Here is a 17,207-nt window from a genome sequence, read left to right on the forward strand (position 1 = left end):
AGAGACTTCTCTTTCTAAATGGACTGAACACGGTTATTATGGAAGTGGTAAACAGACTGAACATCTTAAGGGTTGTCTTTTTACATTGTCAGTGGGAGAAGGGAGGAAGGTGGGGGGAGGAGGAGAGTTCTGAAGGTATGGTATAATATTTTTATTTTTTTTCTTCTTTTAGGTCTGTTAATAAAGTTCTTTATATTCTTTCAAGTTTGGTGCCTGCTTTGCATTTCTCCTAATTCTTATCTCACAGAAGATAAACAGTAATGAGTATTTTAGACCAAACCACTACACTAAATTGATGTTTCCGCCCAGTTACAAACCAAACCCGCGACACCTGTGTAAAAAACACAGATAACTCCCTCAGTTTCTCTCCCCAGCTCTCGGCTTTGCAGCAGGGCAGAGAGGTGCATTCTTTTGCTTTTTAGCTAGCTTCTTGTTCTTTAGCTGAAGCAAGGAGTTTTCCTGGGACTGTGGCTTCTTTTTTCTTCTGGAACTGTTCTGCAATACCAGAACGTGACTGGGAGGCCCCACACTGTGGCCTGGAGAGGCCCACACCACACCCCAGCTCCAGAGAGAGCAGAGCCACACCTACAGAAAGGACTCTGAATCTAATCAGGTTTTTTTGCACTGTGAGAGGTTTTATTATTTAACATTATTCTTTTTTTTCTTCCCTCTCATGCCTGCATACATGCTGCTTGTTAAATAAATAGGTTTTTTTCACTTTTCTCCTGGAATTTCTTTCCAAACCTGGTGGGAGAGGTCTTCCATTAGAGGACCCATTCATTTTGGGGGTTTCCTCATAATTTGTCTCAAACCAAGACATCATACAACTTATCATTAGACATGATCTGAGGTCAGGCAAGTCACCAGACCTCATATTTCTAAAGATTTTTAAAACTATCTCTCTTTTCCTGTACTGCTGGAGTATCAGGTTACTGAAAAGGTAATTAAAAGTTCATCATAAAATACATGATTGAGCTGGATACAGGTGAAAAAATACTTTCGCTCTTTCCCTAATAAAAAAAGCATGAATCCTGTATGTCTTGACATAACCATCTAATTTCATTTAATTGTCCAGAGGACCTCCATGCTTATCTGGATGATTCTCCAGATATAACTCTTCGGGGTACTTCAAACAGTTTAGCATTTTTCATAATTTACTCTAAATTTACTCAATAAATTCACACTTAAATTGATCTTTTGCTAATGTACTGCTGCCCTAATTGTGTGAAGCCTCCTTACTTGCTCATGTTTTTATTCCCTTGTCTTCTAAATCAAAACAACAGAAGCAGAATGGATATGCATTCTCCCAGAGCTTTGGAATCTAAAATTATTTTCTTCACACCTATGGAACTCTTTCTCTGATAATACATTATCATGTTTTATTATTATCTTTATTTAATTACCAACCCAGGCAATTGCTAATATATTGCCAGATGAATTAGTAAATGGCTCATCATTCTTTCTGATGAATGAAGGTATCTGAACCATAAAGCTGGTGAATGGCTGTCCAGAATCTAAACTAGGTTTTCAAAAACTCCCGTGTAGCGGTTTTGGTCCAAAATACTCATTACTTACTTATTTACCTTCCGTGAGATAAGAATTAGGAGAAAGCAAAGCAGGCACAAAACTTAAAAGAATATAAAGAACTTTATTAACAGACTTAAAAGAAAGGAAAAAATATTCAGTCCAAACCTTCAGAACACTTCTTCTCCCCCCACCTTTCTCTCTTCTCCCACTGACAACCCTTGAGATTTTCAGTCTGTTTACCACTTCTATAATAACCTTTTTCAGTTCACTTAGGGAGAGGAGTCTCTCTTGCTCATGCTATGGAGACATCTCCACAAGAAGTTCTCTCATGGCTTCAGTACCAGAGCTAGACAGCTGCCCAGGCTGGTTCTCTGCTTGCATGTGAAAGTCCCTTCCCCCAACTTACAGCGTTCCCCACAACTGCTTTCGAGGGTCCAGTCTTGGGCTACTGGGGTACCATTTTAAGGATGAGCTGTTCAGAAGCAAAGGTTCTCTTCACCTATCTCTGGGAGCATCTTCATCTCTAGGATCAGAGGTCTTCTCCTTCCAATTTGGAGCAAGAGTCCTCATCACTTCCATCTCTCCCTGTTCAAACTTCTCATCAAATTACAGCTGCTTCAGCATTTGCTTATTTCAGCACAGGTGCTTTTGCTCACAAGTACAGTTTGAATGCTCCACCCCCCCATGCTTTCAAGAAATTACAATGGGTACTCTCATATATCATAGTCCATCACCACCATAGCTTTACAACAGAATTTCAGCTTGTAGGCGTGAAGCATCTCCTCTTTTTCCTTCCTCAGTTTTTTTTCATCTCTTTCTTCTTTACTGACTTTGGTGTCTCTCTGGTGTTTTCTTCACCTTCCTTCTTCCTCAGACTCGGAAGAGGATTGATGTCAGCAGGATTCATCTGTTCTGGAGCAAACTTACAGCACTAAAAGGGTTAATCTCACCCGGCCCTGCAGCTGGAATTCGCTTCTCTCTGTTGGCCACATGATCTTTGCCAGGCAGCAGGGCAGCTTCAGCTGAATCTTTGGCCGCACTGGAGGGGAGGGTGTGGAGCCGTGCCATCTGCATGTAACAGTGCTGGGCCGGGCGGGGTGCAGATGGAAGAGGTCCACACGGCTCCAGGATGGCTGTGTCCTGGCCCGGCCCAGGCTGAGCAGGGCCTGGCCCAGCCCCACTGGGCCACATGGGCTCCCCCCCAGTTACCTGTCCCAAGGCCAGATGCAAGAGAGAGCTTTCCCGGGGTTTGCTCATTCTTAAATGTGGATCACAGAGGCGTGTCAAGCTCCTTAAGTGGCTTAGAAAGTTGCCAAGATTCAAACTACCCAGTTGATAGGTTCTGTCAGGTCATAGAGGAAGCTGTAAGCACCTCTTTGCAAGAAAATCACTTCCGTAGCTATGCTAAGCCATGACATCCTGAAATGTTTTTAAATAATATTTTGTCATATATTCAGATAACTTTTTTAGAACTGGGAATTGGACAGAGAATTACTAACAAATGTACGTTAGTTTTCTAAAGATCAAGTAATGGCTACTTGAAAACTCTCACAAAAATAAATTAGAAATTAAAGTTTAAACCATGCGATTTATTTTAAATACATGTGTGCAGAAACCAATATGACAATCACAAAAGTCCATGCCATTTCATGTGAAATGAGCACTTAACCTACTGTTAAAGCTTTACCTATCACAAAAATACGTTAGCACAACATAACTTAAATTTATACATAAATATATATATATACATATATATATACATATATATATATATACATATATATTAGACCCTTTCTTCACGTTTTATGTCTTACAAATACTGCTTCTTGTCTACAGACAAATACCTACACTTGTGCCAGGATGTGCCATGATGTTTTACATGTTCACATGTAGAAAAATAAGGTTTGTAGAGGAAGTTAGAAGCTTTCATTATTCAGTTCAAATAGAATTAGTTTAGTGTTATGGAGAGTTGATTTTATTACCAGTTTTGTCACTGAAATATCTAAAAGAAAGCATGCAAATATTTGCACATATGATCCTTTCTTCAAGCAAACAAGCTCTGACCACAATATTTGAATTGGCAAGTTTTAGTGGCTGAGAAAAAAGAAGACAAAAGGAAATGGGGCGGAGGGGAGGGGGAAAGAAAACTGATGGAGATAAAATGAAGAAATTAGTTGTGGGTGTTGTTTTAAAAAATTAGTAAATGTCAACAAGCTCATCTTACAGCCTTTCAAAAACATCTTGTAATAAACTGTCCATCCTAGTGATGCCATGAAGATTTTTTGCCTTTTATTTTATACCCCTATTACACATTTTTTACAACTTTTGTATTCTTAGTGCTTTTTCCCTACATTCTTGGACTTGTTTGTCAAGCTGAGAGACTAAACATTTTAGAAGCTTTGTAGTTAGGGACCAGTGTGCCCCAGACCCCAAGGTGCTCTCCAGAACACATTCTGTAAACTAAGATAGAACCATCCAGGGGAAGGTTCCTTGGGGAGGGGGGCTCAGTCGAACCTCTCACTGGGGAATCTTTGATAGATATGCTAATTAGTAAAATCTATAATGTTATACCCGATTTTTTGGGGTGTACATTTTCGCAGGGTGCATTTCAATGCATATGACCTGGACGTGTGTACCTAAGGATCCTTAAAATAAATACCAAGGAAAAATCCCTTTTCCCCTTCTAACTGTGTATGACTCTTGATTTTAAGACCAGGAAAAGGCATCACTAGGCATATTTCCATGTAACTTCCTCCCATGTCTGTTTCTCAAACCACTAACACATTTATAACATAAGTAGGGGTAATGTCTCTGTCCCAATTCCATCTCTGGTTACAAATTAAGTCACAGGCCTTTTTGATTTTTATTGCTCCTTCCCAGAACCTAGCACAGAAGATTTTCTCGTAAGAAACATCAACCACACTCAACCTCAGAAAGAAAACACCTTGAAAATTACTATCCTGTAAAGTCTTAAAGAGCACAGCTGCCTTTATCTAACACTGGTTTGGCCACAGAAGGATTTTGCCATGAGATAAGCACGGAGTGGACAGGCTGCCTCTAACTCCAAGTCTGGTGGAAGCAAGGTTTGGTTAGCACATCCTGGGTGCACATCCAGGCAAAAATTACCACTGTGGTAGACTGTAAAGGAACTGCTCACACACATGTTACTGGTCAGACAAAGATCCTCTCAAGTTATAGGACAGATGGCATCTGGAATCACCAAAACCCCCCACCCTGAATATGCCTCTGTGGTTAACTGAAACTTGGACTGTAAGTTAAACCACCAAGACAGGAACTTGAGATAAAGGTCAGTTGTCCATTATCTCAGGCATAGGTGGAGGAAAGCAAAGCTGAGGGAGAATTTATCACTGATAGTGACAGGATTTATGTGCCATGAGGAAAGCAAACTCAGCAACTTTGCTGAAATCAGCTTGGACTGGGTGAAAGGTAATTCAGGCGAAGGGAGATTACAACCACTGACAAAAAAACACCAACTCAAGAAAAAGACTGAATATGGGACTAAGTAGCATTAGAGGTGAGGGAATCATTTAACTAACAGAATAAGAGAACAGTGTAAAAAACAAGCATTAATTTCTTTGTTTGCTAAAATAGATAAATAATGAACAATTTTCAATGACTTGAGGATCCCCACTGTTGAGAAGCCTAGGCTGGAGAGGGAGCAACAGGATGCTGCTGTATCTATGGGCGATGACTCTCTTCTGCTTCATCTGACTCTCTCCCCTCTTCCACTCTTCACCCTTTGCTTTTATCTTTTTCTTTCTATCTCTCTACCTCACATTTACTATTAAATAACTTATTTCTGGCTTCGGCATATGATCTTGTTTGCACCTTAATTTGGGCAGAGGCATCTCTCAACAATAGGATCTTAACATGTCCCAAAACATGCCCTAACAGATATTATGCCCTTCTATCATTAGAGCTGTACTTAGCCACTCTTCCTATTTGAATTCTTATGCATCAAAAATAATCTTAATAATCTACATTATGTAGGTGTATGCAGCTTATAAATTCTTCAAAATTTCATGTTCTCCTACAATATTCGCAGAGAATCCTCTCAAAATCTTTCCCGGTTTTTGTTCTGCAAAAAGTGGGAGGCTGCTGCCTTCTCTCTTTCATTTTCTACCAGTTGGGAGAAAAGGGATTCATAAAGTCAATTATTATGAGAAGAGATAGCAATTTCAATTAGCACAGCAATTTTCATATATCATGATGTCCCAAGGCACTTGAAAATAATATATTGTAAAAGGACTTGGTTATTTTTAGTGGCATTTTTAACTGTTGTCACCTACTTTACCAACTCACTTTCCTTCTGCATGCTTCACTTGAAGTATAGGTCATGCATAACTCTGTAATTAACAAGTCAGTGCAGGAAGACAGAAAGAGCAGCAGTTTTTAATTCATTAGCTTTTCACCTTTGAAGACCTGTGCTTAAAGCTTACTTCATCTCTGTCTGCCCCAGGCTCATGTTGATATATCTGCCTCTCTTTCTGAGCCCAAGCCATTGTTAATTGCAGTACTCCAACCACACACTAAAAAAAAAAAATAAGGGAGCAGCAAAACCTTGCACTTCTCACTGATCAGATTTTCAGTGCTCTTCTTTTTTACGTCTCTTTTAATCTTCCCTTCTTTGGGAGGAGGTAATTTGGAAATTAAAAGTGGTGTTTTATACTGGCTCTCTTTCTGAACTCACTTCTTTTATTTGCCACTAGTATAGGCTACTGGGTATATCAGCTTGGGAGCATTCAGTAGTGACTTTCTCTCTGAATTAGCTCTGAATGATTTCAGGTTCTCTTCATCATGCCAACAATGTTCTTGATCATAGTGATTTCTACGCATCAAACATTGCCAGCATTTGCCAATCTTTCGCCCATTAGGGGCTCCTACATTTCTCATCGGAAAATTCCAGTGGAAAGTGGTGGCGTACATTCTGGACACAGTATTTATGCAATCAAAACACAGTCAACTGGCCCTGACCAAGTTGTAAAAGAGCACCCAGAGACCCTAGAGTGTCAAAAAGCTTTATCTTCTGCAAACTCATTCAGTATCAAATCAATAAAGTAATGCAAAATGTTATGCATACGAGTGTATCCAAAATGATCTCTTATGGATGTTTTCAGCCCTACTTATGTGATTCCAACTTGTGGTGGCCGGTGAGCCAGTGGTACAAAGGACAAAGAGAGTCTGCTGGTGGGACAGTCCCTAAGACCAGAGTGTCGTCCCCAGGTTATGGTGAACAGAAGAGGCTTCCCCTGGGACGCTTTGCTTTTGCTTTGTTAATGTATCCCAGTTCTGCTTCCCTTGCTGGCCGTTGGCCTTCCCACCCCATATGTCCCATGTCCTAGAAAGTTCTCACTCCAGGTTCCCCCATTGGCCCTTGCCCCTCACCACTCCCCCAGAGCTTCCCCATTGGTTTCCATTCCCTAGTCCCGCCTGTGTACCGCCCCTGTGCCCTCAGACGTCCCTGATGCTTGATCTGCTCCCCTACTTAAACCTGGACCTTCCATTGTTCTTGGTCTTTGTCCTTGGAGCCCTCCACGAGTGTGGCTGCAATAAATCGCTCCTGTGGAACTCTATACAGAGACCCTTTCCTATCTCTTTGCTGTTGACCCATTTTAAGGAGCTATCCATGTGTGCGTGCCTGTACACGTGTGTGAGTGTATGGTGGTCCTGCCGAGTGGCTTTGCTTTGAAGACGCTTTTAGGAAGGTTGTGGCATGTAGGAGCTTGGGTGGGTCGGACGGTCGGGACGGACGGAGACGAGAGATCTCTGAAGTCAGATCTTGGAACATGCGATTTATTGCAAAGGGCGTGGGTACAGGGGCACTGCTTAGAGCTGCCAGCCGCAGCTCGGAGCAGGCCCAGGACAGCAAGAGTGTGAAAGTAAGAGCAAGTAGGTAAGAGTGGAGTAAGAGTGAGCGAAGAGGAGGTAAGTAAGAGAGTAAGCGGGTAAGGGAGTAAGTAGAGTGGTACAGAAGTTCTCATTACAATACAATAAATCATCTTCTGTACTGAATATTCTAATTTTCACTAGCCAATCTAATACAAGATACAAATCCTATAGCATTTACATACAGCCTATAAGAATTGTTATATTACCATAGAGTGTTACATCTTAACTCCTAAAAACTACTCTTTGGACCCCTTCTGCTGAGCTAGTAGGGTCTGCTCTGACCCTTGGACCTGTCTGCAAGCAGAGGGTATTGTTCAATCAAGAGGGGATTACCTTCAGTCGGCCATACCATTGTTTTCCAGTTGTTCAGTAACTAAGACTTGGTATCTCAAAGGTGGCCTTCATTTCGATGTCGCTTATAGTTTTCATATTCCCAAAATCTTTTGTCAGGCAATCATATTTATAAGGCTTTCCTGTTTCATCTTCCCCAACAGCGGCACCCCACGGTCCAGCACCACAAAGCCACAGCGCCCGGCTGGCAACACCAACTAACTGTGGAACTATTGGATTTGCATTTGCAACTTTCTTTCAAAAAGGTAAAAAAACAGTTCAGTCTTTCTTTTACATACTTTCATAACTTCCCAGTCACTAACAGATCTAAACTCTCAATGCATTTTAAAGGACAATCCCTATTTTAAATAGCAGAAACCGAGGCAATTCAGACTGGTCCATTCCACACTCACACAGACACACACACACACACATAACTGTGTTGCAAAAAGTTGCAAAAGTTTTCACATAGGTGAAAAGCTATTAATAAAATCTAGAGCTCTATATTTTGTGGTACAGAAATACTTTTTTTTTTATGCTTCTGTCTGACATTGCTGTGGTACATCATAAATTCCCATGCATCATAAGTGCAGCCAAAGGAAGGCTAGGGAACCCTGCACTTAACCATCTGTCCTTCCTTTGAACACACAAAATACTATACAGGTAATGACAGTGATATGGTCTGAAGGGCAAACTCTTTGGTGAAATTGTCAGTTTTGTTACCTGTGTTGGTTGTACCAGAAGTTAAAATACTTAAAATAGTTCTAACCACCTATGAGATTTTGGAGAAACAATGGAATTAATAAAGAGCTCCTGACCAAGCAAATATCCTATTTTAAAGTTTCTCTTGAGACAGATTACCCATAGATGCAGAAAATCAATGTTCTGCAAATGCTGCGAAGTATTCAACAATGTAGAAAATTTAATAATAATAAATAAAATAAAATAAAATAAAAATAAAATTTAAAAAAATGTAAAAATAAATTTTAAAGAATCTTTTCAGCTTGAACATTTGTGTGTTACAAATTACGTGTTACTTCTGAGATTACCTCTATCTAGACCTGATATGTATGCAATGTACTGCTGCTTTTCAACTTAGATTATTTCCTTATTCTTTAAAATTGTAACTGCCTTGAGCCTTTCTTTTATTTCCATAAAAAGAAATCTTCCCACTGCATTCAATTATTTCTTAAACTGTGAATTTAAAATGGTTGCCTTTTGCAAGCTTTTTGGTAGGCAGCTGCTTTCAATAGTTTCATATATACATACATATACATGTGTGTGTATATATATATATATATAATGTATATATATACGTAATATTGTTGTCTGTCCTTTCAAATTACTGGCAAGATGTCTAAATGAATAGGGTCACTGTGAAAAATATACCCATCAAGTCTAGAAAAGGTTTACATCACATAGATTCCATACTTTGTGTTGTAAAGAGCACAGCAGTTTAAGCATTTTTTTCACGTCCTCAGGTCTAGCCAAGTAGCAATTTTATGGTCTTTATCCTAACTACATGAATGAAGGCATCTTTTATATCCATCAAGCTGCAAAATCTAGTCCATTATACAAAAAGCTGTATAAATTAAATAACCCCAAGAAACACTCTCCCACCTGAATCTGGTTATCGAGAGCTGTCTGTGTCACATGGTTTCAGCATAAAACCAACTACCCAATCATTTTGAGATCACCATCACAAGTCGTTTACTTTTCAATCCTTAGCTGTCATGTCAGAATATGCCTCCTATGCATATGCCTGGTTACAATTAATGACATTCAGAAAAGACATCTAAATACATTTTCCAGAAGAAAACACATGGTGAGAGCCTGCAGAATAATCCTGGGACTGAACCAAGCGCACTTTACTGTGATGTCTTTATGCACTGCCTTAAATTCTATGTTCAGTGAACTGATATCTCACTGCATGACAAGGGTGGGAATGTGACTTTAGGACTGAAAGTTTTTCTAACCCTTGCTTGTGTATTTTTAAAGCGTTTTCATCATCTCAAGTATTTTCAGGAAGAAAGACCCTATGGCTTTCAATGTACAACTGCTCTCCATAACCTCTCTTTTGCTGTCTTTAAAGAGGCCATTAAAAGGCACCCTACACTTAAATATTTAACAACACACTTACATGGACCTTGTGCTACAGATAGCCATGCAGGACAGATCTCATAGGGATGCTTTTCAATATATTACCTCATTTAGGAAGTATCCTTTATGTAGATTTAGCATTCCAACATGGTATTAATTGTTCAGGAGGCTCAAAAGGATAGTTATCCATGGTTTCCATGTGTTTCCAGACTTCAGACACTAGCTAGGTTTTTGAGTCTAATTTAACCAATTCTGTAATTCTACTTAGTCCTAGCTCAGGCACTTTGTATTACTTCCCCTCACCTTGTGGCTATGCAGCAATCCCATTGTTGAAGTTCTTCATCCAGAAAGGGCTGGATGCTGATTTCCTGTAATGCTTATTCTGGCACAAACAAGACTTTGATGTCAAAAGATGCAAACTTTACCCTGTGTTCTAACAGATTTTCTGCTTGTGTAAATCATCTCATGATACGTTTTGTATAAGCTCTATCCATCACCATTTTGTACTTGAGTTTTGAATTAAATATTAGTATAAATGACTCTAATTTTGTACAAAGCCAAGCAGAAATGAGGAATGCAGACTTTTCCAGGGTTTTTTGGGGAAGGTGCAAAAATATTCTTCAGGTAAAAAAACAGTAGCAGTAGCTGTGACAAGTGAAGGACAATCTCAAGCAAAAAGATGTCAATTACCCAGGTAAATTCCCGCTTTTTCATTAGAGAAGTATTTTGTAGAGCATTATTAAATTTCTCTTCCCTAATACCCCCAAACACTCTTTATATTATAAAAACTTACTAACTTTGTTAATACATATATTAGTTCACATTAGATGCAGTAATGTAATGAGTTAGTCAAATTTTACAGGATTGTAAAATTCGATTTGTATTCTTCATGCTTAAGCAAAACAAAGTAAAAGGCAGCCTGGCCCTAGAAATAAGGACTTTGCTTCTTGGAAGATTAGAGCTGTCCATGAAGGACAAAGGATACCCCTCTACAACTGAGGTAACACCAGCATCCTTGCCCATCTAATATCCTACCAGAAGGATCTGGCATCATAGATACATCACTACTTCAAGACTGATCCCAGGGACATCTGGATAAATAGACAAGCTGCAAGAACTTGCAATGGTGCAAAAGTACCATTGCTTTGCAAACTTCTACTATGGTTAGTAATGAGCAATATGGGTGCTAGGGCTTAGTCAAATCACATTGTATCTGAACATTTGAATTAAGAACCCTGTGTAAAGTCACATTTGGGGCATCCCAGTATGAATAGGACCCCTCGTGCTTGAAGCAAAACTTACTGTTGTGATTCTATATTTTTCATCCTACAGTGTCTTCTTGTTTGCATGGCCAGTTGCAAATCTGCAGCCCAGCACCACATGTGACATTCATGTATATGAACGTAGATTCTACATTTCACAAGAGAAATAGGATCCAAAATTATTCTGATTTCCTAAATTACTTTAGGTAGACTGACAACTTTCCTGTGCCGGTATGTTTGATACAGACCAGTTAGTGAAAATATGTTGTCTATGGGAAAAAAATCTGCTTTACTATAATTAGTCTTTTTATTATTAATTTGTTACTGAATGTTTTTCCTTCATCTTGCTTGTAGAAAGTGGAGAAACACTACTACCCACATTTTACTGATGGTGAATGAAGGCACAATGAAAGCAACCTCCCAGGAGTGAAAAACAGGGAGATTGGAGCAATTCAAGAATTCTGTTTCTGCAGGTTCAATACCCAGGCAAAATATCCTAATGCGTGAGTTTGTTTGAACAGTCACACAGTTGAAAATCTCCAGGATAAGTGTTCTCAAATAAGTTAACTGTGGAAAGTAGTATCTAGAGGAGTTCGCTTTCACACTTTTCACAGATACTTTTGAAAACAGCCTTAAACAAATAATGGATATTCTGCTAACATCAGGACTACATAAAGAGAGAGGTTGGTAATACTGGCATTTTTGCGAATGTTCTATATACTCAAGGACCCGTCTAGTTACTTCTGGGAGCCCCATATATTGTACAAGGCACAAACCAATGGGAATCTGAAAGCAAGCAGTTATTCAGGTACATGTAGAATGAACAGATGGTAAAATGTTTGAATACAGTGTTGTCATAGGTTAGCAAGCACAGTCCCGGAAGGGATGTCCTTGCTAAGGGGTGCTGGCAGCTTCCTCTGGGACCTGATAGAACCTATCAGCTGGCCAGTTTGAATATGGACAATTCTTTAAGCCACTTAAAAGTTGTGACCGCCTCTGTGATCCGCACTTAAGAAGACAAACTCCCCCCCAGGCTCTCTCTTGTTCCCGGCGCTGGGACAGGTGGCTGTGGGACCCAAGCAGGGCTCAATGGGCCCGGCCCAGGCCCTGCTCGGGCCAGGCCGGGCCGGGCCACAGCTCCAGGATGAACCCCCCCAGCAGGGCTGTGGGCAGCCAGAGCAGCTCGGAAACCCCCCCTCCACTGCAGCCAAGATTTCAGCAAAGCAGCACCACTGTCCGGCAGAGGCCAGGTGACCAACAGCGATAGCCACACAGCTGCAATGCCGAGGTGAGATTAACCCTTTTATTGCTGTGAAGAGCTGACAACCTGAGGGAAGAGAGAGAGGAGATGCTTAAAGCTGAAATTCTGTTGTGAAGCTATGATATATCAGAGTATCCCGTTGTAATTTCATGAAGATATGGGGGGTGGAGTGTTCAACTCGTGAGCAAAAGCACCTGTGCTGAGATAGGCAGATGCTGACGCAGCTGTAATTTCATGAGAAGTTTGGAAAGGGAGAGATGGACCAGATGAGGACTTTTGCTCCAAATGGGAAAGGAGAAAACATCAGTTCCTAGAGACGCTCCCAGAGATAGTCTTAATGATGAAGATGAGGAAGACCCTTTGCTCCCAGGGAAGGAGAAGGGCCTCTGTTTTTGTTTCTGAACGGCTCAATCTTAAAATTGTACCCCAAAAAACTTCAAGAGTGGACCCTCGAAAGCAGTTGTGGGAAAAGCTGCAAGTCTGGGGAAGGGACTCACACGCAGGCAGAGAGACTCCTCTTCCTAAACGGACTGAACAATATTTGGAAGTGGGCGGCTGTCTCGTTGTGATAATGTTTTCATAGCACGAGCAAGAAGAGACTTCTCTTTCTAAATGGACTGAACACGGTTATTATGGAAGTGGTAAACAGACTGAACATCTCAAGGGTTGTCTTTTCCCATTGTCAGTGGGAGAAGGGAGGAAGGTGGGGGGAGGAGGAGAGTTCTGAAGGTGGAGTAACTTTTTTTTCCTCTTTTAGGTCTGTTAATAAAGTTCTTTATATTCTTTCAAGATTGGTGCCTGCTTTGTGTTTCTCCTAATTCTTATCTCACAGAAGATAAACAGTAATGAGTATTTTGGACCAAACCACTACACTAAATTGGTGTTTCTGCCCGGTTACGAACCCAACCCACTACAAGGACAACGTGCAAACTGGTGTTTTGCCTGGTGGTGACAGACAAAACAGTAATGAGACCAACTGAATAATCCTTTCTCCCCTTCCAATTGCTCCTACCTCAGCCCCTGCTCCTATAAGGGGTAAAAAAAACCCCAAACAAAAACCAGCAGCAACAACAAATAGCCCCCCTGCCCCCCAAAAATCAACCAACCCCCCAACACTGACTCTTTTAGCTTTATTCTGCTCTGTCCCAAATTATTCTGTTCCCCACCATTAACACAGAACACAGAGCTACAAAGCATCATTGCTTCTACAGCTGAGGGGCCCTTCACAGAAGAGAGAGAGAGAAAATTGATCTATGTTCAAAGGATTATCATTTCTGCGTTGTATGTCTCTCAGATGAGATATGAAGAGTTGTGCAAGTGCATTTTCTAAAATTCCCCTTTTGTTAGTTTATCTCACCCCCCGAAGCAAATTCTGTAGATCTCAGATAATCATCTTAACAAGGCCCTGCTCTGTGTCTCCTATACAAATATGGAATAAAGGGCTTTGCTGATAGAATGTGAAATGTTTACCTCTGCAAGCATACATTACATCTCACAGAGGAATTGGGGCAGGGGGGCAGGAGGAACAGACATCTCTATGAAATGATTTGGACTGAAGCAGCTCTACAAATGAAGCAAATGGTGAACTGCAGAATTCATACCTTTTCAACGAAAATCCCTGTATAAATAGCTCTGATACTCAAGTACCCATTGAAAGTTATAGTTGAACAAATTCTAAACAAATATGAGGCTGCAGATCTGGAACATGCTATCAGCTTTGTTTATTTTTTCCAGCAAATGCAGGCAGCCTTTCTGCCAATTTACACTCAACAGCAGCAAGAATCTGGACTGCAGAAAAGAAGCTGTCCTGTTCTTCAATGCACTGTTTATTAATGCTGTGAAAAGAAAATAAACTGAACAGCCAGAATTCCCTCCTGCAGCTTATGCTACTGTATAAGAGTATCATGAAAGATCTGACTTGGAAAACAAATAAATGAATAAATGTAAAGTCTTGGAATCAATCCTCAAAACATAAAGGAGTGAATTTCTCTCTCCTTAGAGGTTTTGATAAAAGAGAATAGCAAAAGCTAATGCCCTGCCAGGTATTCATCATGGGGCTCTCCCTTTACAGGAATTTAAGAAGGAACTTAATTTTGAATTTATGGGATCGTTTCCCTTATCTTCTTCACATGCTCCTTTCATTATATGCTTGCTTGTTCATGTCATTCTCTGTTTCATTACTTAGTACTGTTATCCCCTGCCAGAAGTGCCACAGTGGAACTGTATCACTGTTGTTCATCATTACATTAGCACAAGATGTGTTTAACTTTCCCTTCATGCTTTTTTCCTTCCCTCCTTGTCAAGGCAGAGCCAGGCGCAGTACTAAAGGGATCCATAGGATAACTCACATTGCTTTGTCCACTTGTCATCTCATCAATTAATCAAATTAAGAGATTAAAATGTGGCTGAAGACAAAGGAGAAAAACGCAATATTGCAACAGCAGTAATTTAATGTCCTTATACTGTATCTTTTGCAACATTAAAATATTGCAAAGGTCATGCAACTAAACCAAATGCTTGTATATTTGTATATTTAAACAGAAAACTAAGAATTTATGTGATGGACCGCTTGCAGGTTTGAGACTGAATTGAAAGGGAAAGAATTGAAGAAGTAAATCTGTTGAGAAAAAGCAGGAAATCCTTCCTGGGGATTTTGTTTTTCCTTTTTGTTCTAAAAACATTCTAATGTGAATTTGAAATAATTTTCATTACTTCATTGAAATAATTAGAAATAATTTTCATTTCCAAAGAACTCTGAGCTGTCTATGCTAGTCAGGTTCATAAATAAAACTTTGGGGTTTGCAGCACTTATGCTTCATGTTAAAAATAGTTTATAAAAGAAACAGGAAAAAAATTATGGATAAATTGTTGTGGACCACACGGGCCTATCTTGCATCTTTGTGAATAAGGAACAACTCAAGGAGGCCAGTGATGTTAAGCTGGACTAAAATTCCTCTAGGTGAGAAAACATAGGTGCCAAAGACATATTCAGAAAAGTCCTGGAAAATCACCTGGCCTGAAACTGAATCTTTTAATATTCCCCCATCAGAACTTGGGATTTTTACTTCCTGCTGGAGGAAGAACTCACAACAGAGATGACATTTTCCTTTGCCTAGGGAACTGAGGACAATTTTTTTCTATTTGACTTCTTCATTGATTGTGAAAACAGAGTAAGGAGAGCTACATGTGAAAAGGAGGAAACATCACCCCAGAAATAAAGGTGACAAAAAAAGAGTCATTGAAAAGTTCATGATCATACATAAGGGGTGAGAAGAGACACATGTATACTTGTCTCCTGACTTATGCAAAAAGATATCATTCTTTTCCAAAAGTGAAGACATTCTGCAGAAGGATCAGTCTCTGAAGGGGCAATGAATTTCATCCAGCTTCTGTCTGGAATAGAGCAATCTTTAAAAGCAAAGACAGGGAGGAAGAGAATATTTATAACCAGAACTGTCACCAATAGCTCCAATTTGTCTAACCTTACATTTTACAGAGGAAAATGGTATGAAAACTTTGGAATGATAAGCAGAAATGCATAAAAATAGGAAGCTGTGTGTTACGGGCATAATGTTTTCCAGAAATTTGTACACAGACATTTACTTCCTTTGGGAAAAAACAGTTTGGACCAAACCAGAAACATAAGCCAGACAGATCTTAACACACTTTCAAATACAGAGGACTGAAAAAGCACTTGAGATTGCCTTGGCTATTTTGTCATTCTCACTGATTTTCAAAAGCAATAGCTTCACCAGTATAGCTCTCTATTACAATTAGGCAATTATCCAGTAGCCTAGTAAGGTTCTTTCTTCCTCCTCCCAGTCTACTGTGGTAACTGTGTATCTGAAGATCCTAATTAAGGCATGCAGATGTGAGGCGAAGCAACCAACCTGTTTTGTGACCACGAATTTTTGACCAATGCTTTGTGTCCAGCAGTAGAGATGACACAACTGTTAATGGGTCAAGAACTTGTGATCTCTGTCTTTGTGTTGTCAGTAGCATACAGAAAGACCAAGAGTTATATTGTACTGCATAAAACAAATTGATTCAACTGACATTTCTAAAATCTCACCGATTTGGGACACTAATTACTTTCTATTTCTATTTTTCAGCTACATCTCTGAGGACAAGATTAAGAAAATTATATTATTTGAAGATAATGAACTATTATTGCTAAAATAATTCTCTTCACTTTTTTGTTGTTTGATTTACTACTACCAAAAAATGAGATATTCTTGAAGGTCCTCCAGGATGAAAAACTATAAAATGAAAATGATCGCACTATTATTTTAATTATTCTGATAAAGAGACTTGGAAAGCAAAAATTTTAGCATAAAATCTTTTTTTTTCTGCAGCCTTTCTAAGCATGAAATGGGAGTTAAACAAAGTGTTCTCTTGAAAATTATGTTGATAAATTATTTCAGAGAACTTTCTTGTATTTCAGAAAAGCACAATTACTTTCTAACTTAAGAGATATGAACAGGTATTTGAGAATCATCCTGACATCCTGACAAATAGATAAAAAAGCAAATGACTGAGTTAACATTTGTTTCTTTTTGATTTTAAAACTTGGCATTGATTCCTGAGATAAACAATCTGCAGAATATCTTTTGCTGAGACATAACACAGCAATTCCCGTGAAGTCAACAGATGTGCACCAGTTGAGAGCCTGTTTTACTGTATGTAGTCAAGTGCAATTGCATGACAACTATAATTGATGTTGCAGTGATGTGAAGAATTAGTAAAACACAGATTGGAAGACATGTTAATTTGTATTCACTTTTATTCTTCAGAAAACATGTATAATCTTTGCTAAA

General features: G+C 39.5%; 1 long non-coding RNA gene across 1 annotated transcript in view; it reads left to right on the top strand.

Moving 5' to 3' along the window:
* The window catches only part of LOC121664642, a 42,673-nt gene extending 30,618 nt beyond the window's left edge, over positions 1-12,055 (top strand). Inside the window, exons 2-3 of the long non-coding RNA XR_006016063.1 lie at positions 7,932-8,033; positions 11,484-12,055. This is a non-coding gene — a long non-coding RNA (uncharacterized LOC121664642). The remainder of the gene's footprint in view (positions 1-7,931; positions 8,034-11,483) is intronic.
* The last annotated feature ends 5,152 nt before the right edge of the window (positions 12,056-17,207 follow it).

This window comes from Corvus kubaryi, unplaced genomic scaffold (assembly GCF_017639235.1).
Source record: "Corvus kubaryi isolate FWS band 111438036 unplaced genomic scaffold, C.kubaryi_AGA036_p1.0 37302, whole genome shotgun sequence".
Lineage (NCBI taxonomy): Eukaryota > Metazoa > Chordata > Aves > Passeriformes > Corvidae > Corvus > Corvus kubaryi.